Source organism: Fukomys damarensis, unplaced genomic scaffold (genome assembly GCF_012274545.1).
Source record: "Fukomys damarensis isolate Sample0158 unplaced genomic scaffold, DMR_v1.0_HiC HiC_scaffold_5, whole genome shotgun sequence".
In the NCBI taxonomy this organism is placed as follows: domain Eukaryota; kingdom Metazoa; phylum Chordata; class Mammalia; order Rodentia; family Bathyergidae; genus Fukomys; species Fukomys damarensis.
In genome coordinates this window covers 54,868,811-54,886,170 of record NW_022900917.1, presented here as the reverse complement: position 1 = coordinate 54,886,170, position 17,360 = coordinate 54,868,811, and the positions used below count along the sequence as shown (strand labels likewise).

The window sequence follows — 17,360 nt, the reverse complement described above, 5'->3', positions numbered from 1 at the left end:
TTTTTTTTTTTTTGGTACCAGGGATCCAATTCAGGTCCTTGTGCTTGTGAGGCAGGCAGCGGAACCACTGAGCTAAATCCTGGGCCCGTATAGCCTATTTTTTAAGCAATCAAACACCTTTGCATGGAGAAGAGATTGAGTGTTTGCTAATACATAATCTTAGCTAGATGCTCTAGATGCTAGATATGTAGTAAAGATGAAACATGAAAAAATAACTCTTTTCTAGCTTCTCTTTTTACCTTTTCTTGAGAATGAGATTAATACCTTGATTTGTGGGCTGTGTCACATCTCTCTTTCAAGGTTGTATATCATGAGTGATCCTTATTCTTTCTTGCTTGTTCAGGATGATTCTAGTTAGCTTTTGCCTTCAGTATACCAACATACTTATTCTTTCTTATTCTAAAGATGACTCTTACTCTGCTCTTAAATTACTGACCTTTCTCTCTCCTTTCTTTGTTAACCTTCGGAATACTCTCACAAGTTATTTCAGTTTTTGCTCTTTACGTTTTCTTCCTAAATCTCTTGCTGTTTAGGGTTTTGTCCTATCATCATTTTTTCAAAGACCAACAGTGAAGTCCTGCTTGATCCACCAGCTCCTATCCTGGATTGGAAGCCTAGGGCTTACTAAGGAGATACACTGTTCAGGGTAAATCATTGGGTTCAGGTCTCCTGGGTTTAAATTTTAGCTTGTTGTCTACCTCAGCATTCATGGGCTCTTAGCTAGCATTTTATAATTCATGAAATGGTCAAAAATAACTATACCTTCCTAAGACAGTTGCTATGAAGATTATCTAGGGTATATAAGGTCGATATAAATTTTTTAGTATTTTTGTATTCTATGTAAAGATGCAAATTTTTAAGTATTTTATCGTGTTTAGGAAGCAAAGGGACAAAAGAGTTTTAAAAAAGTGTAGATGAATGTCAACCAACTTAATTGTGCCCCCGCAAAGATATGTTGAAACCCTAAACCTTGCTAACTGTGAATCTGAACTTACTTGAAGAGACCTAATTGAGAGTGAGTCAATGTGAGGTTATATTAGAGTAGAGCAGGCCTTAGATCCAACACAACTAGTGTCCTCATTAGAAAATTTGGGGACACTCAAGGGGTGACAGATGCAGGTATTATAATGACACCACAGCATGCACTACCACCACCAGTATGAAAGAGGTGAGGAGGGTTCCACCCAGAGTCCCAGAGAGCAGTGCTGCACTGACCTCTTAATTTCACACTCCAGCCTGCTTTCAGAAGGGTGAGACAATAAGTTTTTGTTGTTTTAGGACACTTGTGGGTGAAACTTTGTTAGTGAAGTTTGAGGAGACAAATACAATGATCAGTAGTCAATGCTTAACTAGTAGGGGGAAATGAAAGATGGAAAAAAACAACATGGCAAATCTACCAACAGAGAGGGTATCGGTATCTTTGAGAAGCCTCATCTTGCTGAGAGAATTTACAAGAAATTAAGGAATCTATTATGATGTGCAGATAAAGGGGGACTAGCTGTGAAGAGTCATTTGACCCTTCAGTTTATTAAGGAAAGAGGTAGGTGGTTAGAGTGAGAGCACGGCAGAGTAAACAGAAGGAGAACTCTTTGTGTGACAGGGAAGAGAAGGTGGCCATAGGGAGCTGTTTTTGTAGGGAAGATTGTTAGAGAGGTGGGGTATTAGAATCATATGTCTCAAAAGTCAAAGAGATTTATGGACTTAACTATTACCAAGTATATAGTTGGAAGAATGATTTTTATAAAGTAGGAAGGCACCTCTTCATCATGTTTGAGACAAGAAATTAGGATAAGAAGTAGATGTAAAAACAGATGTTGAAGTAGCAACAAAATACAATGTTTGGCTAAAATACTTGCTTTTGGGCAAATACTTGCTCAATGTTTCTGCCATCTGCCTCACAGGTGCAAGGTCCTGAGTTCAATACCTGGTACCCAAAACAAAACAAACAGTAAAAAAATTAAAATACTTGTTTTGAAAATGTGAAATTGTTTCAGAATGATATGTTAAAATAGATATCAATGCATCATCGCATTACAGTAATTCCACATTTGCTTCTGCAAATCTATCCATGAGAAACACTAGGTGAATTAGAAAAACTCCACCCAGCCAAACCTAGAGGACTGTAGAAACCGCACAATGCACATGCTTCAAAATCTTTTAGCTCTCTGTGTGTCATGAGCTACACCTAGGCACATCTGTTGTTAAATCTTTCCTTCCAACTCCAGATAATCCTTCTTCTACCACTTGAAATTAACTCACAAGCTCCAGTTCCTGCCACATTCCCTCCACAAGCAAACGCTGTATTTGCAGGGTAAAGTGCCACATTTATTGATGCATGTATACAAATAGTTAACCATTAACCTGTGTAAAACTGTACTTGTCTATAATTTTATTAGGTTCTTATCCTATTTCTTATGTCACCGATGCTGGTGCTATGGTTATCCTCAGGGTATCATAGTCTTCACATTCTTTTAGGGATACCTTGTGGTTAGGATGTAGTCGAATGTGTGAGAGTTTTTCCTCAATGTCTGTTTCCTAGTCGGTTTGCATCTTCCCCGTTGGCTTGATCCTGCTGATCTGTGTGGCAGCTCTTCCTGCTCTATTCCACTGCTATTTTTATGCAGCACTCATTTACACAGTGTGAGAGGGTGTATGTTCTTTCATGTCCCGTTCAAGCCTCAGTCTTTGCCAGGCCCTGTGAACCTGGGTCTGAAGGATGTGGCCTTTACAACTGCTCCTTAACAAGCATTCCTCCAGATGTGGCGGGCTTCAAATGAATTCTTGCCACTTGTTGCAGCCTGGGAGGTGTTTTTGTTATTTTTGTGTCATCTCACCCCAGTTGCAATGGCTTTACACTAATTCCCTTGGGTGATTATTTTTTGCCCTTCTAACCTCGACAGATCAAATCTTTTATTTCAAAGGGAAAATAGAGGTCAAATTTCAAGAGTTTCTGAAATGGCTGTGTTCTATTTCCAAGCCAGTACTGGGGAAGAATCTTCCTCCATGTTCACCCCATTTTTCCTGTAAGTGCCTGATGGGGTTCCTGGAGGAAGTGTCCACAAGAGCATCCACATCCTTATTCTTCTGGCCCACATCAAGCCTGTAGCAATTTGTTAAAAATTTCTAGGCAAACCCTTTTACTAGATTGCATATTTGTTGGCATCTGCCATCAGTGAGCAAATACACTTTTCATTTAATGACTCTTCAGACTCACTTCCCATCTTTCTTATTGTTGTTCAGTTCTGTATATATTGTTTATAGAGCCACTGTGTCTTTTTTTGTATAGTGTATCTTGTTTCTACAGTACTATCATTTTTGCTAATTGTACTGAATGGTACTGTAGTTTTGTTATGCATTAGAGTGTTGCAGGGAAGTCATGCAAATAAAAGCTAAGTCATCAAGATGAAGTTTCTTTGACAATTTCTTTGTTTTGAATATTGTAATGTACATACTGTATACAGTTCCTCATTTAGCAACTAATCCATTTAATGACCCAGTCACAGGAGTGAAACTTGGTCATTTAGTGAGGAATGCCTGTATTTGTGTCTGGTTTCTCCCTCTAGACACCTGCCTTTCTCTGGAGCTTGGATTTAATTTTTTACAGTAAAATCTAGTTCTTAATAAAAGTCATTAATTTGTTATGTGTCCAGGTTTTCTTATGTCGTAAAGTTGACAGTGATATTCTTTTCAACTCTGCATCTCTGAGCTTGAGCTATAAATATTTAGATGTATAGGCAGATTTAGTTATTTCTCTTTTATTAGAGTCTTAATGAAATATCAATACTAAAGAGCTGCAGACTTTATATAAAAATCTTAAATGTGCACAGATTCAGTAACTACTTGGACAAAGAAGATATTCAAAAACATAAGGCCACTCTTTTCCACTTTCCCCAAGAAGAGAATAAATGATGTGCCTGTAACAAGAGTAAACAAAGTTATATTCAAGAAAGATCTAATAATAAAGGCAGAATATTCTTGGAATAATATTTATTAGACTTTTGTTTTCTCTGCCAAACAAGAATTAGGGCATTTTTCATATGCTCTGGTTTAAATCAAACCAACCTGGAAACAACAGAATAGATATATAAAATACTGTGTAATGATGGTGTTCAAAATACAGTATTAAACATTGACAATATAGACTTTTAATTATAAAAGAAACAAAGCAAAAAGAGAAAAATATTCCAATGTCAATTTTGAGTAGGCAGATCAGAAAAATTTTCAAAATTCTTAAGAAAAATAATACAAAATAGAAACTGTATGTTTCATCCAGCTTCTCTAAAAATACTTTAGGAAGATTAAACTGGTACTTCCTTTGGTGGGGGAGGATTCTGGGATTAAGGGAGTTCTCTTCTACTGAGCTACATTACCAGCCCCTTGTTACTTTTTTCTAAAAGCTAGAGTAGCTTTAGTTCAGTGTACTTTAGCGAGTCTTTCTTGAGTATGCACAATACCCACCACACATTCAATGCTGCTTAGAAATGGCCAATATCTTAAAATAAGAAACAACTGCATTGATGAGAAAGGACGTATACATATGAAACAGGTAAGATCCAAAAATGTTATGAGTTAATATCCCAGTAGGAACTATAGCTAGAAAAATAGAAACTCAGAGAAAGAATTTACATTTCTCTCAGGGTTGATTGTAGCAAAATTTTCTATAGTAATTAACCAGTGGGTTTTTTTTTGACTGGGATTAGGGTGTGCTGAAAGTATATTCCATTAAAGAAAGGTAGCTTATTAAGCTCAAGAGAGGAAAGAACTTTGGCTTTCTTTAGATTCATAGTTCATTTTTCCTCTGTGCTTCCCACATAAAATTCTCAACCCCAAATGCCACGACAATTATCCCTTTGCTATTTCTTGCATCTTCTTAAACTTGCCAGGCAACCAAGATGACAAAACATTATCAGAAAAAAATACTCTCCATTTTGTGCTTTGTTTCAATCTTTAAGAGTTAAATTTTCAAACTAGTTTTCATAGCTATTTTGAGGGTCTATGTGATACAGATTCTATAAGAACATGTGTATCACTGTCTCATGGAAATGAGTAGAGACAGATACACAGTAGAATTTTGTAGCTGTTCATCAAACAATTAAATATATATCACAAATGAATATAGAGAAAAGAAGTCACAAAGCCTACCCTGTAATACTAAGTGCTCTGAGAGGTTGTCTAAGACCGTGGAAATTGTCCTGGGTCTTGTGACAGTCGATTGAATTGGTGTCATGTGATGCTCACCTAAGAAAAGTGAGGATCTAGAAAAGTATGTGACAAATAATGGCATTACACAGTTATTGTCTTTCAAATCCTGTTCAGGGAAATGTGTTGTTGAATAATTTCCCTCAAAAATTGCTTATTGTATAAACAAACAGGGTTTATATGTACTAAAACTGATATTTAGTATATATTACTTATTAGGAAAAAATGGAAAAAACTGTGTATTCTACCACTCCTCATGTGTTGAAGGCTTGGTCCCAGTGTTGGCAGCAATGTTCAGAGATGGGGCTTTGGGGAGTGACTGGATCATAAGGGACCTAACCTCATCAATGGATTAATCCATAGAGAGGTTCAAAATTTAATGGGCTATTGTAATGTGGTAGAAGCCGAGGAGATGTGGCTTAGCTGAAGGAAGTATGTCCCTGGGTTATCCCCTTCATGGGTCTATCTAGTACTTGGCCCTTTCATCTCTCCCGCCTCTCCACTTCCTGTGTGATACAAGGTAAGCACCTTCGCTCCACGACACATTCCCTGCCAGGATGTTCTGATTCTCTACAGGCTCAGAAACTGTAGAGTTAAGGGTACCATGGACTGCAACCTCTCAAATTTTGAACCAAAGTAAATCTTTCCTACTTTAAACTGATTTTCTCAGGCATTTTGTCAATGACAAAAAGTTGGCTAACACAGAGTGTTACAGGAATATATACAAACACATGTACACAACTACACACATGCATTTTTATTAATTAAAAATGAACAATAAGGAAAAATAAGAATACATATGTGGGAAGTAGGGGCTAGATGCGAGGGTCAGGAGCAGAAAGTGCACTTTTTCATATAAATTTTGTTTTATATCTTTGATTTGGAATTATAAATATCTAATGTAATTTTAAAATTAATTTTGGAAAGTGAAAGGAAAGTGAAACAAATGAACAGATAATGTTACTCCTCAGCGAGGAACTATTTCAAATCACTTGAAGACCCAATAATTTAACTGTATAATCTGAACGACAGTAATCATTTAGTTGTTCATAATGTTGATCCATATAATCTGATGTTGTATGTTTAATGTGGGATAAATACACGAATAGTTGTGTAAGTATCATTAAGATCCACTTAAATTTTTTTCAATGATTTCACAAAGGCTAATAAAGGATAGGGACAAAAATTTACCAGGCAAAAATACATGACCCCAAAAAAGCAAGGGTTAAATTTCTGACAACAAAAGCTCTTTAAACCAAACAGCATAATTGAAATAAAGGACATTTTGTAATGTGGAAAGCTATATTTGTAGTACCAATGCTTCAGAAAACACAGAAATCACTCATATGAAACAAAAACTACAAGGATTTGGATAGAAATGTATAATAATAAGATAATTTGATACATGCTTCTTATTTCAAGACAGGTAAAGTAGATCAAAAGTAAATGATTATCCTAAAAAAATATAACTTTATAATAAGCACAGTAGATCTTTTGTTTCTATATCAAACATTATACCATGATAATGGAGAATATTTCCTCCTTTGAAATTCACATGAAATTATTAAAAATTTGCATGCCAGCAGGCGCATTTGTAGAGCTATTTAAATACAGATATTCCAGTTTTACCTTAGGAACATATGATTCCAAGGTCTGAAAAGCTGCTCAAGTTATTCTGATCTTCATCAACATCTGAATTTCACTGACAAAAAGACAGAATCAACACAGTACATTGGCACTCTCTTGAGTTTTGAGAGCAAACTGAGCAGCATGTTTGGTGCTGAAATTGTTTCAGATCATCCCAGAGTTTTTATTAGCATCCCTTACTTTGCTTTGCCAAGATCATTTAACCATCTTTTGAATATCATTTCAATAAATGTGTCTGTGTATTATATATGAGTTATACCTGACTGATTATTTATTTTGAACTCTAAACTATCTTTCAGATATTATGCCACAATTATTGGCACCTTTTATCAACTTTGCTAGCATCACAGTAAATAAATTTGTTCTCTCAACTTTTACGCAAAAGTAGAGGCACACAAATAAAATATTATGTAAACATTAATGTCTTTCCCACCCATCACCTGAATCCTGTTTTGCTAAATGGCTTTACCTGTCGTGTGTTAAGCTCTTTGAAACTATGCCAAGTTAACTGGACTTTGTTTAAAAAGTTATTGAGTTTATACAATTGGAAAATTAAGCAACCTAGTTGAATGGTGGGGAGTTTTGTCAGTACGTTAGTTACAACATCCTGGCAATGATAACCAGCTGATGCTCACATAATGGAAAAGTTTTTCGTGTCTCTAGTTTTCTTTTCATTGTCTGCAGGTGCCTCATAGGGCAAATAAATGTTGCCATGATTTTCAGGCTGTTGGAGAATCCAGCCATTCCATAAGGTCTCTGAAACTTTGAGGATGATGGCTTCTAATGAATAGCACCAAGTTCATGTTTCCCAGCATCATTCATGGTATGCTACATGCTGAAAGATAAGCAGCGATTCTCTAACTGGAGTTTACTTTATTATTTTTCAGGATGTTGGTGTCTCATATAAAAAGGGAAGGTCATTAATATCCTGTCTGTTTTGGGTTTTTGACCTAAACATAGAATGAATTAGTGAGTTTAGAGATAGATGCTCTTTCAATGTGTGATCATGGGCATTTATCTTAGCTATAGCTGATTAAAAGAACCTAAAAGCCATCTACTTTTACAAAGTTTCCCTGGTCACATCTTAGCAAAAAAGTGCAACTACTGTGTAATAAAGCAGTATGGCCCTGACTTCAGGTTTCAAATCTCATAGTGTAGTCATTTTTTCATTCCCTTGTTTGTTTCATAAACACAATTCATAATGTTATATGACTTGCTTTATGTGAAAATGTCTTCAGAGCTTGTATTAGTCAGCTGTCTATCACTATAATGAAATACCTAAGATAGAGAGGAAAGTTTTGTTTTGGATATTTCATTCCATAATCAATTGTCCCTGTTGCTTTGGGCCTGTGGAAAAGAAGCACATTGCGGTGCGAACACATAGTGGCACAAAACTATTCACCTCATGGCTGGGAAGCAAAAAGAAAGAGGAAAGAGATAGGATCCCGCAATTCCCTTTGTAGCACAATTCAAAGTGATCAAAAACCTCCCACTAGGTTCCACCTCTCAAAGGTTGTACCACTTCAAAACCACCCTGGAGACCAACCCTTTAACACACGGGACTTTGGGGAACTTTGAACATCCAAATTCTAACAGAGCTCATAACTTTTGGATGTGTCCCAACTGCAGCCCCACATGTAAGACAAGCCTGGCTGTCCTGGGCTGCATAGACTGAAGAGAAATTGTTTTGGCACACATACAGATATATAATATATACATGTAATCCTAACTGCTTAGGCAGCTGAAGCAGGAGGATCAAAAGTTTGAGCCCACTGTGGACAACTGAGGGAGACTCTGTTTCAAAATGAAAATTTAAAAGGGTGCTCGCTTTGGCAGCACATATACTAAAATTGGAACGATACAGATAAGATTAGCATGGCCCCTGCACAAGGATGTCCCGCAAATTCATGAAGCGTTCCATATTAAAAAAAAAAAAAAAAAAAGGCATGATGATGTAGCTCAGCTCTCCCTGGATTCAATCCTCAGTGCTGAAGAAAAAATACATATATGTAAGTATACATGTATATAAATAACAAAACTTCCTCTATTTTTTATAGTTTTTAGCATAACCCAAGCATGTTTAAACTATAAGCCACAGACTGCACATGCCTGATAAAATAGTCAGCCTTACAACTTATTTGTTGATCATTTCAAACAGAATATTGGCCATTGTAGAAATGTTTATTATTTTCCATTTTCTTCCTGTATTTTTATGAAAAGCATTCTTTGTTTTTAACAAATTGTACCAGTAATGGGCACAAAGGAACATTTAGTACCTCAAGAGGAGATGTGTAATTTTTTTCACTCTGAGACAATGTTGCTAAGGTCACCAGAGTGAGATATGTTGAGCCCAAAATAATCAGAGAGTGCATCAACTTGTTTTATTTGAAGTCTGATTTGCCACAAAGTGGAACTTTCAATAGAAATTGAATAAAACAGGCAAGTTATTGGTGTCAGAAATGTTCTATTCTTGTTTGCATGGTAGAGTATGAAAAATAATATTAAATAGTCACCTGAAAATGCCCAGGGTTTTTTTGAGGTATTCTACATGTGTCATCTAATTATGTCTTTCCCATCTGCTAAAACACAAAAAGCAAAATAACAGGTAACATGTAAAAAGCACACTTTTATGGGCTTAGGTCTGTTAAATTCTGTCTTTCATTATATCACCCTTGTCCTTTTGGTTTAGGGATGGAGGCAGGGAGAATATCACTTGCCCTTCAAAGAACAAACTTCTAGAATTGGACATGATGTTTAGCTCTTTTTTTTTAGTCAGAAGAAATCATGGTAGTTACGTGATTAAAGAGTCTTGTTCTGAGACAAACCACCAACAGGTGTAAGACACAACCTATAAAGTGGGAAAAAATGTTTACCAGATGCTCCTCAAAGGTCTACTAAGTAGAAAATATAAAGAACTAAAAAAAAATCAGATCCCCCAAATATGAAGACCCAACTCAAAAATGGGCATCTGAAATAAAGAGACATTTCTCAGACAAGTAAAATCAGCAAATAAATAAATGGAAAAATATTAAACATAACTGGTCATTGGTGAGATGCCGATGAAAACAGCACTGAGATTCCACCTCTGCTATCAAGAAACCAACCAACAAATGCTGGCAGGGTTGTGGGGAGAAAGGAGCCCTTCTCCATTTGTTGGTGGGAGTGCAGAATGGTGCAACCACTGTGGAAATCAATATGGAGATGCCTCAAAAACTATGATTAGAGATTCCATTTGACCCAGCAATCCCTCTGCTGGGTATCTTACCAAAAGAATTAAAAGAATCATATCACAGTGATATATGCACACCATTGTTTATAGCAGCACAGTTTGTAATACCTAAAACCTGGAAACAGCCCATTTGCCCATCAGTTGGAAACTGGATAAAGAAGATGTGGTTTTGCTATAAAATGGAATACTACTCAGCCATAAAGAATGAGAAACTAGAGCCATTTTTAGGTAAATGGATTCATATTGAGGCCATACTCTTAAGTGAAATAAATAGGACCCATGTGTAAATACCAAATAGTTTCTCTGGTGTAAAAAACTAAAAGTGTAAATAAGGTTCAAATTGTATAACTGATAATGTGAAATAGGAAGGAAAGGTCTAAAGGAGTAGGGAAAGTGGGAAGGGTAAGGGAAAGGAAAGAAGAGAAAAGAAAAAAATATGAGAAAAGGAAAAAATGGAAACAAAGTCTTTGTAAATAGAGAAAGCTGGAGGGAGTGAATTGAGGGTAGGGGTACAGGGAAAAATAAGAACCAGGATATATCCTGTGAAGGTACAAGATCCCAAAGATGAATGTAAATGTACTGTATACCTAAAAAGTACCAATAAATTTAATGAAAAAGAAACAGAGTCTTGCTCTGCTAAAATATGCCATAACATAGGTTGACATGTTACTATGCTCTTTCACTCCTTTGACCACATGAGTATAAATGTATGATATAGTTGATGTGCATTTCTGATACTTGTCTGTTCATTTACTTGAATTTCAGCTTATCTTTTTTACTTTGATAAATGTCTAAATGTAATGGTCATTTTAGTCAAGGTTTTCCTTAGAAACAGAACCAACAGGCTGTGAGTATAAACTGAAAAAAAAAATAATGTGTTAATATAAAGGTTTGTTTTAAAGAATTGGTTCACAATTTCTTAAACTTGCAATTGTGAAGGAGAAAGTCCAAAATCTGAGGATCTGTGGGCAGGCTTTAGGTCCAGGGAGACCTATAATCTGAATCCAAGACTACCTCCTGGCAGAATTCCATCCTGCTTGGAGTAGTTCAGTCTTTCCTCTGTTAAAGTTTTCAATTGATTGGGTGAGGCCCACCTACATTCTGTAGGATACTCTGCTTTACTCAAAGTCCAGAGATTTAAATTTTGTTTCATCCAAAAGGCATTGTCAGAGAAATATTCAGAATAACATTTGACCAAGTATCTGAGCCCCAGCTAAGTTGACACAGAATTCACTATCACAGCCTTGAAATTTCTTTTTCAACAATCAAAGAAGAGTTTACCAGATGTGCATTTTATTGAGGCCCCAGCAACATCTCTACTTGCTTTAAAATCAGGATGAGGGAGGTCACTCAGTGATCCTTGATTAAGTCCTTTGCCCCAGTAAATTGGATTATTTCCCCTGCCCCATGTAGCTTGACTTTCGCATAGCCCTCTAGGAGCTGTTGTAGGCTATCTGGGGTGAATGGAAGAAGATAGCATTCCTTCAGCTCATTGTCCAGTGTTCCTCAGCTGAGAGTATGAGGGTGGCCATTTAGCATCCACCCCCATCCCCCACAGGTTTGCCATTAGCTGAACCATAAAAAGTTGTAATTGAATAATGAGGTTGCTAACTTGCACAGGTAGAGGAAGTGGGGTTATAATACTGATCTTATACCAACTCAACACAAAGAATGTAGACAGTATATGCTGCAAACATTTACTAATTTTAAAAAACTGATAAAGCTGAAAAAAATCCTGATGTTCTATGAACACTTAGCTATGTATTACAGAATAGGATAACTACCTGGTTGTTGCATATCATAATTCTGTCATTAAAATTTCAATAAATCAGGACTGGGGAATTAGCTCAGTAGCACTGCACCTGCCCCACAAGCCCAAGGTCCTGAGTTCTATCCCCAGTACTGGAAAAAATTCCAATAAATCAAGAAGATGTGCACATGGTACTCCTTCTTACCTTTTATTCTTACTTGACATTTTTTTTTAACTATTTCTATCTTAAAAATGTGACTTCTGTCTAAATATTTTCCCATAAAATCTAGAGCAGCCATTGGTGTAAAGTTGCTTGACTTTTTGTTCTTTTTATGCCTGGAAATTAAGCCCATTGTGTCCACAGTGTAACCCGAGATGGCCTCACTTCATTCTTCCTAGGTGAGCTTCAGAGAGCCCACTATTGTATATTCTTTATATTTCCCATGACAGTATAGCATAAAAAATACAGCTGTGTAATTCTAATGAGAAACATTAGCTAGCCATGAAGTTGGAAGCTCTAGTTTACTAAATATTCAAATAATTTCAGTATGTATGAAAATGATTTCAGTTGGCTCTTGAACCTTCATTACATAATAGTGTGCATCCATTTTCCTGTCTTTATTTCTAGAATCTGGGTAATAACATTTGTTTCCTTCACTTCCTTTACTTAGAAAAGAAGTTGGGTTTGCACAAGATTGAATTTGCTTTTATTAACTTGCAGATCTTTCTAAACTTTAGGTGTATGTATAGCTTATGAACATCTTATGCTATCCTAAATAAACAAGTCACGGTCTTGCTTAATCATTATTCTCTTTCTTCATTCTGCCATGTACGACTTGGATCAGTGTCAGTAGGAGTTATGCATGTCCTTCCAAAAGAGGTCTAATTCTCACAATATACAAAATAGCCTGGTGAAATAGTACAGTATTAGCAACAGGGATTCAGTGGAAGAGAGGGAGTCTACTGCAGGCATCTGAATTATGGAAAAGTCAGATTCATGCAGAATGTGAATAGTAGGGGACTGTGTTCATGGAAGATTTAAATTCAAACATTCTCTGTGTTTATTTCAGCCTTATGCCAGAAAGACATGGTATGCATGAAAATGATTGTTTCTTTCACAGCCACTGGACTGTAAAAGAAATAAAAATCTATTTAATTTGGTGGCTTTATCAGGCTAAAAATAGCACTCTTTCTTCCAGCACTGTGCAACACACCTTCCCTGACACAGAGGTCTGAATGTGAGCATTTGCAATGGCGAGACTGATGTTGAAATTAAGTGGGAACTTCAGCTATATTACTTAGGGTGGGAATAAGAAAATCATTTGTGATGCAGTGTGATAGTAAGAGCATTTCCTTCCGAATTACTATGTAAGAGAGAAAGCTGAAAAACATTTGATAGTATTCCAGTTGGCAAGTGGTAGCATTTTAATAAGTCAATACTGCTGAGAGTTCAACATAAAAGCTCATCTGAAAGTAAAATAAATTGATGAAATCTCAGGCCAATTAACACTCTCACCAGTCTAAACAAAGTGTGTGCATGTCTTTGGAGCACATATCTAAGTAAGCTTTCAGAGTCATACACATACCTGAACATGTTCTAGTGAATGCCATTGAAATCCATGGCATGGTTTTCAGAAGGAAATAAAACTTACATTTGGCATCCCCATGAATTTGTAATTGTTTTGGAATAAAAGATACTAAATAATATTTTTAAATGATGAGTAAGCTGGAGAGTCTTGCTTTTCATAAGGCAATCTGCAAGAGTAGATGGGAACTTTGGTGATTGTATTGTTAGCATAAAGATTTTAAAAGGAGTTGTTTTGAACATTCATAAAACTAAATCCTATTGTTTGGACAATTGTTTCCTTACATAAGGTTGGTGATTACTTTTTAAATATATTTTTAAAAGTCCACCATCCTCTTTCATCTTGCTGTTATTATTATTGTTATTGTTATTGAATTTGATTGTCAAAGTGTTATCCTCAGAGAAATTCAAATTCCCTGTATAGGCATGAAGCCTTTGAAACTCACCATATACTAAATTATTTTTTTCTTCTATTGGTAGAAAATCAACAGTTAAGTATCATTCCCAAATAAGTTTGAGCAAGATCTCTGTGCTCCTTTTTCAGAAAGATAGACTTCATCTTCTGATAGAAAATGTACATGTAATACCTCCACTGCTTCTGTGGAACATCCCTGTTCAAGAACTGTGTGTGATCATTTGCTGTTGAATGTTTCTCTGGAGAGGAGGGAAGGATCTTCCATTGTGATGTAGAAGTCTCATAACTGCAAAATTCTAGGATTCATCATTGAGCCTAGAGTATAAAGAGTGGTGTCAACCCACCCTACTGTTTTCAGGCAGGACCTGTTGCAGACAAAATCTTGATTTATTTCTGCTACCCAAAGTGTAAGAGGTTCAGATCTGTTCAAATAAATGAAAAGAAGATGAGATATACATACACAGAGCCAAACCCAAGGAAGTATATTTTCATGTTATGAAGTCTAGTTTTTTTTTTTTTGCACAAAGAATTAAGAGCAGATGACACCTTTGTTGAGTGGCGTTAGGTCTCTTGCTACCCTTGAAATGTCCTTTTATTTTCTTATTTTAATAGAACCAAAATAAAGCCTAAAATACAGAGGGAAAATACTCCTGAACTTGACCAAGAACATAATATGAAGTTCTTCCATTTTACTTTGTTGTGTTGTGCATTGTGCCTTCCCCCACAGTTGTAACTGCAGACAGCTCAAGCTGGCCTTGTCTTCCCACAACTGTACTTTAGCTCCATGCTTAGTATAGCCCTCCAGCCAGGCTTTTTTCTGGAATCAATTATCCCCGAGCCTACATTCAGCAATATCGTGTGTGTGTGTGTGTGTGTGTGTGTGTGTGTGTGTGTGTGTGTGTGTGTGTGTGTGTGTGTGTGTGTGTGATATACATTACTGCTTCCTCAGTACTCAGCATTAGTTAGACACATGTCCTCTCATGTCCATGAAAGCGGTAAATGTAAGATGGATAATGAGTTCTGATTATATGTTAAGTTTAGATATGTAGAGCCATTTTTTGTAGACGCCAGGAATTAAAATAACTGTGCTCGGGAAACGTTTTCTAAAGTTTTCAAAAATTCAAATTTATAGCTTGACATTTTTAGTTTTTTTTTATTGAACTCAGGGTTATGTAGCTAAATTCAAATAAAAAACTCATTTATAACTCGTTTTCTTTCTTCCTACTATTCAACAAATATCCACTTCTGGTTGTTACTCATCAAAGACTTGAGTATTATAGAGGGTAGCTGAACTATAATTAAATAATAACAATTCATAAATGGCAACATTTGTAGATTCAGTTTCCATAATGATGTGTATCCTCATCTCTAAAACTAGTTAATTTAGAGTGAGGACAATTATGCTATTTCAGCACTATGAGAAAAACTTACAGATGTCATCAGTACAGTGAGAAGTGTGTATATTTGCCAGATTGTTGTTTGCTTTTAAAATGCATATAGTTTGTCAGCTCTATTTGTTCTAATCTTTTGATAATACATAGCATCATGTTCAAGTATCTCATCCACATGCAGGGAGAGTCTCAATAATCAGCCTTAGAAAGATCTAAGGTGTTACTTAATTTTAAGTGTTCCTTTGCTTCATAAGCACATTTTAATTTTATCTTTCTGAGCTTCTACTAAGACTCAAGGATAAGAGCAGATTCTCATTTATTTGACTCTATCTCTCTCTGCTGGTCCATCCATCCATCCATCCATCCATCCATCCATCCATCCATCAAATTTATCTAACATAAGGAAGTAGGAATGATATTCCCAATAGTATATTCTCCAAAGACTTAAGCAGCTAGTAGTTATTTCAGTTCCTTAAATTCCTGTGGCAATTCATTCTCACTAATCCATCTGGTCAACAGATTGTATTGGTATTAACACTTATGTGTCACAAGTCAAAATTTAGCTTTTGCTCCCATTTTCTGTGAAAGTTTATTGTGAGGAATGATGAGGAGGTGTTCAGGGGAAACCCAGTCCAACTTTTGTGGCTTGCATACCAGGCAGATGAGTTACAGTTCAAACATGAAAGAGGAGCCTCAGACACTGGACTGTAATTACACTTAGATTGTCTCAACCCATTTGCTAGTCTAGTAACAGTGGGCAATCAAATCAATATCCCCATGGCTCCAGTGGAATACTTTTCGCTGTTCATGATCTGCACTCAGAGATTTGTTGATCAATAGCAACCGAGCATGCTAAGGAAAGAATCCTGGCCTTTGGGTTTGTCACATTGTCTTGGGGAACTGTATTCCATGAGCAGTGTGCCCAGACATCTGAGGATGTACCTATGAGTGCTTCTCTGTACCCTCAGCGCTGTAAACTTCTGCTGTCTTCAGCACCTTGACAAGCTGGAGCTCTGGCTCAGAATGGTTTTTATTCTACTTATTCAGTTTAATTTTTGTGCCATCATGGCTGTGCTTTAAAGTGTGCCATAATATAATGTCAGCATTTATAAAAATGTGAACATTCACTCCAAAGACAAATAGAAATGTAGGCCCATGGCAAAACCAGGCCATTGCTTGGGAACAGGGGAGCTATTGAATAGATATTGTCAGCCTACTGAAGCTCAAACCAAAATGTGAAAGAGTTCCTCACTCTGTGAACACAGAAGACGTTTTAATTTAATTAGCTTTAACATTTCCATCATCTGCTCTTGTGAACAAAATATGATCTATGTCCCAGGGAAACAGTAGAATATTTGCAAGCTGGCCGTCATAGGTAGTTATACATGCATACTCCTGCACACAATATTCTCATGTATTTATTTGCTAATCACACGCTGAGGGTGATTATGTAGGAGGTACAGGGGCCAGATGAATGTATTAAAGAAAAAAACCTATTTGATTCACATGTATAACACACAAATGAACTTCACTGTTTCTGCTTGGTTTTATTTCCTAGGTGAACCAGATACAGGTCATGGGATAGAGCTGTCTACATGTTTTCATGTGCTGTTCAGTGAAAAGGGCATGCACTGCAACATCCCATCTCGATTTGAAGTCCTTGCTTGGAACCTTTTACAGGCTGTGGGGCTTTGGGAAAATAACATAGATCCTCTGTTGTCCAATCGGGAAAATTACATAGATCTCATGGGGCTCTTATAGGGATTAAAAATGACCTATGTGAAGTGTTTGGCAGAGTGTCTCCTTTGCTCAACAAACAATATTTTACTGTTCTTGTCCTTATCATTGGTATCATACAAGATAAACATCCTTAGATAGCACTGAATCCTCCCTAATGAGCCATCGTGGAAATTGGATCTTGATCTGGTTTTGGTTTGAGGCTGGGTTAGTTTTAAATGAAAAGGTAAAATTTTTAGATATGTTGCACACATATCTAAGGCATTTTCTCATTGTAATTCTGAAAAGGAGTGGACCCACGGAAATGTCCAAGATATGCAAGAAATACTAAGAATGAGCCTTAGAGTGACATTGTTCAGGAATGAATGAACAGTCAAATAATTTAAAAGTAAAAAAATGATATATTC

General features: G+C 36.3%; 1 protein-coding gene and 1 non-coding gene across 2 annotated transcripts in view; both read left to right on the top strand.

Moving 5' to 3' along the window:
* The window catches only part of Rp1 (RP1 axonemal microtubule associated), a 285,043-nt gene that overhangs the window by 228,599 nt on the left and 39,084 nt on the right, over positions 1-17,360 (top strand). The gene's annotated exons all lie outside the window — the stretch shown is intronic.
* On the top strand, positions 8,667-8,773 carry LOC117285033. The gene has a single exon (XR_004516048.1). It is a non-coding gene; the product is annotated as a U6 spliceosomal RNA (small nuclear RNA).